Here is a 13,461-nt window from a genome sequence, read left to right as displayed (position 1 = left end):
CCTCTCCCTACCCTTCTATCCCTCCCTTCCCCACCTCCTATTTACTCTCTTCCTTCTCTCTTGTTCTATCCCCCCCCCCACACACACACAACACACTCTTCTTTTCTTTCCCCCTTTTTTTCTTTTTTTCTTCACAGTCATCACACACTCACGCACACGTTGTTGTTCCCTTTCTCCATTTTTTTTTTACGATCATTTGTCAATTGCATATTTATTATTATTAGTTATAGTTATTTAAAAAGTTTTACAGTAAGGGAAGATCTTGTCGATTTTGTTTCATCTTTTTTGATTTTTTTTTGTTTTTCAAGAAATATCATATTATTGTATTTTTGATTTCTAATAATAATCGTAGTTGTTTGCATTCATTAATAAACTAAAATGTTTATTATGATCGTAGTATTCAGTAGTATTAATTCTCCTTCTTTTTTTTTTAAATATTATAATGGTTTACGCAAATAATGAATAACCTAGGCGTAATTTTTTTTCTTTTTTTTCTTTCACGAACTAAGCTCACTTTTTATAAACGAAAGTTTAAAAACGGAAAGTAGGTTTTTTTTTAATTTTGAAAGAACCTTTATTTTCTGTGCATAAATTGTTCTTCAAAAAAAGTAAAAAGTAAAAGAAAAAAATTCAGCATTTTTTTTAATAAGAACATTTTAAAGCTGTATAAAGCTGTTTCATAAAATATGTCGAAAAAAAAGAAAAAAGAAAAGAAAAACCGAATACTTGTTTATACATTCATCCTTTTAAAATGAGCTTTATTTGTCAAAATCGGTCAAGGATTTTTATATATTTGAATTTATTATTAAAAAATAGTTCTTTTAGTAAAAATTGTTGAATTGAAAAAAACAACACTGTTTCTACTATTGATTTTTATGTAGATACGTTCGAAGTATGGTTTATTATTTTATTTCCATGAACCATATTATCAAATCAATTGCTCGTTTGTGTATGTGTACCCATAAAATAAAGCTTGAATTTTGATATCAATTAAAAAACGTAAGGAAATGATACACTCGTATAGGAAATATATTGACATGTTATAACTCGATGGTTGTATGGGATTCACTCTACCACCATCAATCAAAGAAAAATATATGTGATAAATATGAAAGATTGAAAAGTATGTATACGGTATTCGAACACACACTAATACTTTAACGCACATTAAGCAGGTTGTTAGATAACACACGAGTGGGGTATAATTTACACAAGCTTTATACACCAATATGATAGGCCCGTATTAAGGGCTTATTGTTGTTTCCTCCTAGTAGTTTAGGTTTCGTCTATATTTGTCGTTGAAGTTTGACATGCATCGAACTAAATGATAGTAATGAATAATCTTTAATTTATATTTTAATGCAGAAATATGAAAAAGGGTTTGTATTCATTTAAGTATGTTGATAATTATCTTTAAATTAAAAATATTTATATAAATTCATATGTAATATTTTTATATGATAAAAATCTAAATGTTTGTTTGACAAAACTTAACACGTTTTCTTCTACGATCTTAATTCCATTAAAATTTATTTATCGAGTCCATGTATAAATAAATTAATTAGTATAAATATACATATATGAGGATGCAATGCATTATTTCGTCATTTAGTGTTTGTGAAACGTAATACGGTTGTTCCAAATAAATTTTCTTGTCATATGATTGTACTTTAAAAGATCGTATTCCTGTTTCGTTTAAAGAATACTTATCTTTCTATTTTTTTGACGAATGAATATGATCTTTCGACTTAATTTAGAATAGTTCGATAAATAATTTATCTTATAATATTATAAATAATTTTTTATCTCGGTTAGAAAACAAGGTAAATAATTTCTTCCTAACAAGTAAATTATCACTGATGAGTCCTTAAATGATCGTTTGAAAAGATTATTTATAATATTATAAATAATATTATATTTCTAACCCCGGTTAGAAAACAAGGTAAATAATTTCTTCCTAACAAGCAAACCACCACCGATAAATCATTAAATATGTGTTGGTTAATGCAACTGTATTACATATAAAAAAAATATTTCGATAAATAATTTATCTTCCAATATTATAAATAATCTTTTATCTTGGTTAAACAAAAATGCAAATAATTTCTTCCTAACAAGCAAACCACCACTGATAAATCATTAAATATGTGTTGGTTAATACAAATGTATTAAATATAAAAAAATAAGAATGCAGAAGAATTTTGGTAGAATTCAAGAAGAGGGGTTTTGGGGATGGGTTAAGGGAAGGATTAAGGAAGAAGTGGGGATAGCAGTTCCATCGGCCTGTGCTCTTTTATAAATATTTATCCTCATTTGAATCCATCGGGAGCGAAGCAAACCCCTCTCACTCCCCCTGCCTCTCTTCTTCACTTTTTGCCCTTTCTCTTTTTTTCTCTTTCACGTCGTACACTTTCTAGAACGAAACTCCCAGGCGTGTATTTGTTCTTGCAAATCTTTTATACGTTTCGTACCTCGGATTTGCATCCATAACGGTTGCGAACGTTTTCTAGTAGTCGTGGTTGTAGTAGTCTAGACTTCTTCTTATTCTTCTTCTTCCTCTTCTTCTTCTACTACTTTTACTTCTACTTCTACCCCTTTTTCTTCCTTCTTTTCTTTATGTTTTTCCTTTTTCTTTTTCTTCTCTGTTTATTGGGTTCTTCGATGCTACGCATCCTAAGACTTCGACCGGTCGTCGAAGGTTTTCTTTCTTTGGCTTTTATTTGTCACCCTTTTACAAATGCAAGACTCCTTAAACTCGATCTGGGGTAAAAAGGGTTCACCTATCTTTATATTTTTATCCCTTGCTTTTTTCTGTATCTTTTTTTAAGTTGTCTCATTAGTCGACTCAGAAAGTCCACTTAGAAATAATTATTCTAAGAAAAGAAGATAATTTCTGATAATTTATGGTTTATTGTAATTATTTTTTTGGTTATTTCTTAGAACTAAAATTAATTTTCTATTTTTTCTACAGAAGTAATATATTTTTTGTACGCAAATATTTTTCATAATTTCATAAAACTATCTTCGTTCAGGAACGTATCTGTCATTTGATTTTTTAGAAATAAAATTAATCATTTATTTTTTTATATTTTTTGTACACGAATATTTTTCAAAATTTCATAAACGTGTATTCTTTCAGGAGCGTTATTAATCTAAAATATAATAAAAGTATGGGAACTATCGTTTGATTTTTTAGAACTGGAATTAATCAATTATTATTATTATTATTAACTGGCATTAGGAATTCGAAAGTTCATTGTCGTAAATACCAAATCCCGCCATTGTTCCCGTCCCTGAGCGCGATCCTTCCATTCGCGGTCTTCGTATCCCATTTCTTTCTGGTCCCTTCTAATATTATCCTCCCATCTACGTCTCGGACTAATCAATTATTTTTATATATTTTTTTTGTACACGAATACTTTCATAATTTTACAATATAAACGTATTTTCGTTCTGGAACGTATCTATCGTTTTTTAAAACAAAATTTAGATGTACAATGATATATGACATAAATTATTTTAAAAAATTCATTGATAACTGGTCCACACACATTCTTCGTTGCATTGTGTTTTTCATAGTAGATGAACGCGAAGGTCACGTATTGCCATGACTGTTTAAGGAGTGCCAGAGCTCATTGATCCGACCTATTTACAAGCAAACCAATTGCTCTCATTGTCGTGGGTACAAAAAAAAACATGTACGAGAAAAAGTGGTCTCGCGTCGTCAACTTCCCGCTCCACGATCTTTCTACTTAATTGATTCTCAACCTGTAATACTGAAAGTCGTAGAATGTATGTGTTGTGTTGCCTTTTTTTTCTCGCTTTGAAAAGGTTTTTACGAGATTCTCGGCATACTTACTTAGTTAATCACGCGATACAATTCTTGAGAATATTTAATTAACGATAAGAATAAAACAAAACAATACAAAAATAAGAAACATAAATGCTTTCCAATGAATAGTAATATAATTAGGGAAAAATAATAATGAACTATACTTGTTTCTCTTGAAATTAAAATATACGATCTCATTTCTTTCAACTAAGTAATGTAATTTCTTGATTAAAAAAAAGAAGAAGAAGAGAAAAGTAGGTTACATACAAATTTTCCATTATTCATGATTCACGTCACTCGACGATGCGTAAGGGAAAAATAAAACATATTTTTGTATTCTTCATTTTCGTTGGAAACATTCGTCGGTGTAAAATATCGTCGTACGATTCGTTCTTTTGAACAAAAATAGAAAAATACATAGAAATGTCTTCTTAACACGGTTGAGACTTTAAAAGAGAAAAAAAATAGTTTGGCTAGCACCTATCCGGGTGTTTCCTAGACGTCGACATCAAATATTATTTAACGTTTCCGTTTGCAGTAAGCTGCGCGAAAACTCGTTAGATCGGAAACTTTTGGTGTGGTTGGCACGCATCCTCAAAATCTTGTGGTCTTTTTTTCACCACACCTCTTGAAAAAAAAAGAAATAGTTTGCTGCATAAGCATAAGTATTGCAGGTCTATAAGTGCGTGCGTGTGTATGTGTGTGTGTAGGTTGAAGAGCGACATTAAAAAAAAAAAAGAAAAAGAAAGAAGAAGAAGGAAAGAGAAAAAAAAGAAAATTTTTCGGTCCCTGCCAAAAACCGAAATGAAACGTGCCCGAGGGAAGAGAAGCGCCCTTTACTCGACAGCAATGGCGACGACTGCCAGCATATCCTACATGTCATTGTAGTTGTGTTGAGTTCTCCGGACTCAACCACCACCATCAACTTGTTCTTCCCTTCTTCGTCCTGAAGGAAAGTTTTGAAACATTCCTTCTTTCCATCTTTCTCCTACTTTTTTTCAACGTTACTACAAAAACAATACAAAACAAAAAGAAACGAAAAGAAAAATTAAAGGACAACTAAGGGTGGTGGGTGGGTGGGGCTTTAAAAATCGAAGCACGCGAGTTCATCTTGGCCAAAGTTCGCTGTTGGAATACGATGTGGGGAAATTTTTTGGAGCTAGATCGAGAAATGGCATATAACATAAACATAACCATCTATGGCGTTTGTGGTGGTGATGGTGGTGGTTGTAGTAGTTGAGCAAATACCGAAATCGATGCCAACAAGTCGAATATTCTCTTCTGTAGGAAAACAACTTGAATTAGTACGCTAAGATTTCCGTTTAACAAGGCATGCTGGGAATATATTTTCTTTCCTTTTCAAAATAGAGAAAGAGAGAATCCACGTAGAACGTCAGAGTGTATATCTGTTTAGAGAAAAGCAAAAAAAAAATTAAAAAAAGTATATTTCGTCTTTTGGCAGTCTCCTTTTCTTAATTTGCCAGAGTGGGTGGTGTGGCAGCGTCAGTTTCAAAGAGATTTCCTTCTAAGATTAAGATTTGTAACTATGATCTTATTTCCATCTTATCTTTTTTTTCGTTCTATTTTAATGAGATAAAAATAAACATATAAATATAACAAATAGGATTTACAAATCTCTAAGGGAATTTATCGGTAAAGAGTGAAACAATTCGTTGGTTTCTTCAATTTTCTCGTTTGCAAACGAGAAATAAGATGTTTCCAAGTTAAAAAGAGAGGGTAATATCGTGGGAATTGTTTTCTGACTGTGTTCCTTCATTTAATTCCCGTGACCGGAGAAAACCAGTTGTTCCTCTTTTGCCCCTCCTCTTCTCTTGCACGGTTGAGGTAAGATCGGTTTGGAAGAGAAGATGATTCTGCGTGTGGTCCACACGAGAAAGAGAGTTTAATATCGGACAATCGAGCTGAACGAATTCGACGAATCACTAAAACTGAAAAATGGGTCACTGTGAAATTTACAGATTCTATGTTTCCATTCAATTGTCCACTCATGACGACGGTAATTATATCATCTGTTTAACGAAAACTCAAATATGAACGTACACGAACGAGTTAAAACTTTTAGAAGGAAATATTGCTACAGTCCTATTTCCTATTCTCTTTTATACCTTTCCCTTGAAAGTGCAAAACTCGTTATTTGTCCTTGATCAGCACTGCTACCCTACCTTTCTTTAAATCAAAGAAAATTATGGTGCACGTAATTAAATGAATCGGCCTATTAGCAAGGTTCTAATATCACGACTCGAATTTAATTAATGCAACAAAATTTTGGCAAAAATTACTACAAATGAAATAATATCATTAAGTTTAAATAGAATATTTCAAAATAATAATTCATTTATTTCTGATAAATTGCATCCTATTTGTTTATACATTAAATAAACAGATATTAATAGACATTCTTTGTTTGGTAATAATCAATAATCGTCGGGGTGTTGTATACAAGAACAGGAAATGTTCGAGATAGTAGTAAAGAGCGCGAGCCATTATAAAAACGTTTTACAAATCGGCTCACACATCCACACATACATACAAACACACACAGGATCTCGTATTTGGAAGAGTGGAACTGAAAGCTATACCCAATGACAAAAGCTTGGTGTTCCACCGGGCAAAATGCTTTCTCGATTGGAGAGAACAGAAAAGAGAAGAGTGGGAGTTGGGGTGGGTTTAGGGGGAAGAGTTGTAGAAGGAAGAAGGGGTAGGTCACGTAGCTTGTGAAGAGAGAAAGAGAAAGAGAGAGAACTACTACTACTGGGTGTTTGTTTGCCCTGTAAGAGTGCGTATTGTTGCAGTGCTGCAGCTAGGACACCGCGAGTCCCGTACTTAATGGGGTTTCTGTGTTTGACGCGAGCCGACGTACGATCTTTACCTTTGCTTCCGTTTCCACATCCTTCTCTCAAGCACGTATATGGACCAATATGGAAATTCCGGAGACCGCCACTACCACCACTACCACCACTGCTACCGCGTACGTTTTATTCCACAATCGGGAGACGTCCCTTATAACTCGTATGTCGTTTGATTTCTATGAAAATTCCAAACCTGAACAAATCGACAAATTCGTTCGAACTTGTAAAAAGAGTATCGGAATATTCGACATATTGAAATAATTCGTTTTTATTATTTTTTTACCGTTAATATACTATCCTATTTAATTCGTTAATTGCAAACATTTATTTACATTTTGGTGTTGCAAATAGATGGGAGATGATATAAAAGATACGTGCCTGCGATGTATACGCGAAAAGTATACTTTTATAAAAAATACAAAGTTTTTCTTCTAGTAATATAACCCTTTACAGAGAATTTCATTTTATTATGTAAAACTATATATATAAACAAATACTTTAATCGTTCAGAGAAAGAGTATAAAGCGAATTTATAAAACAACACGAGACGAGCAATAATCGAGGCCGTAGTAGTAGTCTCGGTCGAGTGGTATAAGGGAAAAAAGGACAAGTAGAATGAGAGAGCGGTATGGGTAAAAGGGAAAGAAGAAAAGGAAAGAACGTGGAAGAAGGGTAAAGAGAAAAAAGTAAAAAAAAAAAGGAATAAGAGAAAGAGAAAGAGGGAAAAGACTCAGAAATGAAACGCAAGAATAAGAGAAAAAGATAGTGAAAGAGAAAGATAGAGAAAGATAGAGAAAGATAGAAAGAAGAAGAGGAAAATCTGGGAGCTTCGTTGGCATCCGGTCTACTCGGCACGGCAGACTCATTAAGGGGTTATTTCAAAGTTTAACTGAATCGAGTCGAGAGGGAGAGATGATAAAAACTCAGACCTTCTTCCCTCCTTTCCTCTCACTCTCTCTTTCCATCTCTACCATTTGCTTCGTCCCTAACCCACTACCACCACCTCCTGTCGAGGGTTATCTTTCTCTCTTTCTCTCTTGCCACCAACCCGAACGTCTATTCCGGCAGACTTCTTCGCTTCTCCGCCGACACTCCGTACCGTCGGCAATATTAATTAACGTCATCTTGCAGCCGCAGTCCAGATATTTGCAGTTTGTTAGCTGAAAAGTTGCAAAGTCGCGACACTACTCCCTGTACTACCCTTTTTCTCTCTTTCTCTTTTTTTCCCTTTTTTTCTCCACATTTTATTTTTATTTTTATTTTTATTTCTCTACACACCCTTCGCTATAGATTTGTATAACGTATACGCGTTAATTTAATTTTTATTGCTATTATATTTGCTAGACTTAACAGATTTTTATTAATTTAATATTTATTAATTAATAAATCTAAATGATATAAAATATAATGTAATAAATAATTTTTAAATATAATATTTATATTTAAATTTATAAGTGGTATGATAAAAAATTTGGTGAAATGAAGAACGTGTAAATATAATTTTTATTGTTATTTTATTTGCTACATTCAACGAATTTTTATTAATTTAATATTTCTATGTATAAGTAGTATAATAAAAAATATAAAGAAATGAAGAAATTTCTACAGTTGTGCATTCAAATTAATTTTTGTCATCGATCGAACGCACCACAAATAATCCGATTTAATTGCTAATATCGAAAAAGGGATGGTTTTAAGAGAAGCCAGTGGGAAACGCACTTCTTCATTGTTTTTCGTGTTTATAATTGCAAAAAAGTATGAACGAGGAAAGAGAAGTTCCAAATAGAAATTTATGCGAGGCAAAAAAGGAAGAAGCCGCCCCTCTTACCACCATCTCGTTTTCATGCTGTTGCTGCTGCTGCTGCTGTTTCTGCATCCCCACGTTTTCATCGTATTCAATTATAAAACGATCAACGTCCACCCTCTTGACAGCATGGTTAACGACTTCAGATGGAAACCTTCGCTTCTTCATTATTTCCTATTAAAGCTGATAAAGTCCACTGGGTGTGGTGTTGTTTCATTGTCAAGTACAACGTACGATTGTTAGGACCCGTTTTTATGCAACGTCGACCAATCTTTACTGCAAACCGGATCGTTGTCAACCATTAAGTTCAAAAAAATATATATTATGAGCTCGTATACATTTGTTCGTGGTAACTATAATACACCTTTTCGCGTATGGCAATCAACTTTTTTTGCAAATCAAATACTCCTGAATTTTGGCTTTAGAATATAATTTTAGAAAATAAAAATAGAATATGGTAGAATAAAATTTTATATATATATATAAAATACAAAATTGCATAGTGATACTTATATATTTATATTATATAAAAATTTAAATTCTATATATTATATAGGTGCTCCGCCACGCGTTGCTGTGGCTCACAATCAGTCCGATACACACGTTTTTAAGTCAACGAATTACCTTATACTGCCATCTGTTAGAATCTTATCGAACTAACAGAGATAATCATGACTCTTTGTTAATAAACAATTCGCAATAAAATAATATTGCGATTATAAATTGAGATATAAACTATCCTATCTTTCAAGTTGAATGAAACTACATACAGTGCGTAAAATTTTATTAAAATCAGTTCAGTAGTTTAGGAGTCCATTGCGGACAAACAACGTGTGACACGTAATTTATATATATTAAGATATATATAATAATATTAAATATGCTATAAATTATTATTAAAAAGCCATCTATTAAAAAATTCTGCAATCACTAAGTTGCTAACCCAATAAAATTATATATATATATATATATATATATATATATATATATAAATATATATATATATAATCATATTTACTAATAACTTTCTTTTGCAATTTTCGTTATTTCATAAATATTGGAAGGCTTATTAATGACAAATTATTTATAGTTTAAAATCAGGTTGATCGGTATTACGCGTAGTAGGAGTATAAGGCATCGTTTGACTAATTGCGACTAATAAATACAGGAAATCCTTGTGGAATATTCGCAGTCTCGGTGTACATGCCGTTGCACGTTACCTCGCCGCCTATCTAGTGTCGTGTAAACAAATTAGTAGTAATGACGTTGCAATTTGTCAGATCGCTTGCTTGCTTGCTTGCTTGCTAGCTTGCTCGCTCGTTCTCGGCCAACCGATTGTAACGCATGATGGGATACGGACACGGGACGTAAACGCGTGTGTTAGTTACGCTCATATATGTATATATTAAGGCGAATGTGTGTGAGCGACGCGTGTTCACGTGTTCTATGCGTTGTCGTGCGTTCCACGCGTGCACACGTGTGTGCATGCATCATCCATCCTCTCTTGCATAAGAGTGACGACGAGAAAGGGTGAGATTGGTGGTGGTTTGATCCACCACCACCACCTGTCACACGCAATTTCATTCTGTCTCTATCACTTTTTCTCTCTCGTGTGTTTTCTTCTTTTAGAGATTATCATTTTTCATACTAAATCCTAAATATTCTACATTTTCGAATCAAGAAGAATTTTAGCAGTGGTGTGTAATAATCGGTAGTTAAAAGAAATCCACCGGGATGAACAATTCTTCTTGAGTGTACTTGCCTTTAACTCCTTAATAATCATTAATACGTAAAACATGGAGGTGGGGAACAGGGGAGGGATTGGTTAAAGTAAACGGTCTTGGATAATTAAACGCGTTTCACTCAGACAAGAACGTCGTTAGAGAAAAAGATAAAGAGAGAGAAGACCCGTCGTGGGAACTGAAGTTGTAACGCTTTGGTTTGTTTTATTCTTACGAGTTCATTCCACGGCGTCTTTCGACGTCTTTTGGGATGGTGAATATTTTATATGAGAAATGCGAGAGCTCTCTCGTGTAATTAAGTATCACTCGCGTCAGTTCTACAAATTTTGTGTAATTTCAACTTTTAGGAGATTCTTAAATGATTTCATCGATTTTCTACAACATTTCTTTTACGAATAAAACTCGTTCGTGTTATAATTAATGCAAAAGTGTTAAATATCTATTGGATAATCTACATAACACTTTTTTTTATAATTTATTTATTCATTTTTATATATTATGGAAATTTTTTCTTTTTTACTTTATTAGAAAACATTAAAACAAACCCTTACATGTGATTAAATTTTCCTATTCATTCATTCAGTGATTCATTCATTCATTTATTCAATTTTCAAGTCATCTTTATGAATATATTAATGAACAATCGATTATCTTTGATAAAATGCAAGGGAACAACTTGATTATACATTAAAATCAGGAATAATTTGAGGTACCGTAGATAATAATCTTTGATGTGTGGTGTACGAGCCACACGTGAGAAATGTGTGAACGTGATCATTATGAACGATATATATAGGTGTATAGTAGTTATGGGTGTATAGAAGAGAGGCTCGTGTTGACGGACCGGTTACAAAAGAGAGAAAAGGATCCTGCTGCGAAGCCGATCTCTCGCGTGGTGTCCGATTTACTTATGCGTCAAAAGAAGCCCCCAAGGATCTTTTATTGAATGCTCATAAGTTTTGACGTTAACGAGCATAATACCTTCCTCCCTTTGCCCGGAGAATTCGTAAAACGCCGTAGGAGCCATATCAAAAAACACCTTTTCTCGTCGGCACTCATGAAAATCAAGTAAACGTGGAGGATTCTGCTTTTAATACGTCACAAATAAAATTCAATATCTTCTTTACATTTTTTATTATTTTTTCATTTTGTTGCAATGCTGTCAAAAAGATTTGAAAATAGTATACGAGCAAAATTAATTCTTTAATTTAAGATTTTCTATGATAGAACTGTGTTCCTAAAAAAATAATGTTAATATAATATAATTAATATAATATAATATAATATAATATAATATAATATAATATAATATAATATAATATAATATAATATAATATAATATAATATAATATAATATAATATAATATAATATAATAAATAATAAAATTAAAAGTTGGGAATTTAAAAATTTAATGGATATATATTATATACAATATTAAAATTTATTTGTAATAATTACCGCAATGTTATTTTGTAATTACAGTAAACGATAAATTTATTACTTATTTTTGATCGATATTTAATAATAATAATAATAATAATAATAATAATAATAATAAAATATTTCATTGTATTATTTTGATTTTTAGAGTGACATTAATTTGATATTTTTTAACGATATAGCTTTTAATTCTTTGAATGCAGTGTGATCTAACTAAAAGTCATCCTAATTATGTGACTCAATATTTGTACGTTCACCGATGTTATATATATATTAATTAATACGAACGGGATTACGCATATAGATTTTACGCATATGTACATATGTATATTGATAGATATTTAAAAGTGAATGTACAAATGTACGCTTTTAGTAGTCAAAGGGTTTAGTGTTAACGAAGGGCTTATATCGTTCCATATATTTTGTTGGTTTGAATTATACATTTTATTAATATATACGTGACATTTTTAACGATGTACGGTGTTGTAACGAGTTCGTGTTATTATTGTTTCAGGTAAGAAGGCAACCAAGACGAACGGCCGGAAAATACTTGCTCATTATGCTCGCCAAGAGTTGTGAGTAATTCTAAACACTTGTCCTCTTATAATTGATCGATAATCAGTAGTATACACAATCACAATGTGTTACTATTTGGTATAGATAATTATGAAAATTAATTGATTAGTTTTAAATTAAGTAAATACATATATAAATAATTTAGTAGATTGGTTGACTTTATAAAGTTTATTTTAGATTGCTTTAAATAGGTGATCGAAGGTCTTGTGATTATTTCTTTAGAACATATATGATATATTATATCGAAACTATAAAAATATTCTGACTTTTGTCAATTGAATAATTGAAAGAAAGTTGAAGACATATCGATTGGTCAAACAAGTGTACCTTTTAAATAATTCCAGTTTAACATGTTTAGGTCAGAACGAACCCATCGATGGTACATGTATAATTGTCCAATCGCTTATTTAATTCAAATCAGTGCGGCCGATAATATGAAAAATTAAAATAAAATCTTATTTATTATTACATATTTAGGGTAATTCGAAAAAGTGCTTATTTGAAAGACAAAAATTTCTATTTTGCATTCCCCTTTTAGTTTATAGTTGAAAGTAGCTTTGAGGGTGAACAAGAAAAGGTGTTTATCGATATTTAATTATTTCTAACATAAGATGCAAAGATGAAGGAAACTTGGTAAAACGATTGACAGAAAATATTTAGCTTTGACATTGTTAAAGACCATAGGATGACGAAGAGAAAGAGAAAGAGAGAGACTAGGGTCGACAGAATATTCGAAGTAACGGGTGGTTAGCTCGGAGGGAGGAGGAGGAGGGTTCAGAGGATAGGGGTGGGGAAGGAAGGAAGGGGGAAAGAAGCAGTCGCTCGCTTTAATTACGTGGAGCCATTGTTGCGGCCGGTTGTTTATAATTAATCGTTGGAAACCCTGCTTCTGTCAGAGATAGATATGACGGCCAATAAAATACGTCGCCACCAGCCGCACGCACGCACACATACACGCACATACACACATAGACAGAGACAGCAAAACGGACACTGGAAATTTTGCTATATGGTGAAATTTCAGTTTGACGGCCTAACGAACTGCCCAAATCGAAACGTGATTCTACTATCGCGGTTGATCGCTATACTACTACTACTACGACTACTACAAACTACCTTTCCACGCTGATCTAAAGTCAAATAACATTTGCATCCTCGTTTGTTTGCTACGTCCGGGTACAATAATATGCGACAAA

The 13,461-nt window shown here is 32.3% G+C and overlaps 1 protein-coding gene across 3 annotated transcripts in view; it reads left to right on the top strand.

Moving 5' to 3' along the window:
• Positions 1-13,461, top strand: part of Rbp6 (RNA-binding protein 6) — a 583,327-nt gene that overhangs the window by 83,478 nt on the left and 486,388 nt on the right. The window lies entirely within an intron of this gene.

This window comes from Polistes dominula, unplaced genomic scaffold (assembly GCF_049000335.1).
Source record: "Polistes dominula isolate Pdom_NZ unplaced genomic scaffold, Pdom_raw_medaka contig_77, whole genome shotgun sequence".
NCBI lineage: Eukaryota > Metazoa > Arthropoda > Insecta > Hymenoptera > Vespidae > Polistes > Polistes dominula.
This window is presented reverse-complemented; position numbering and strand designations above follow the sequence as displayed.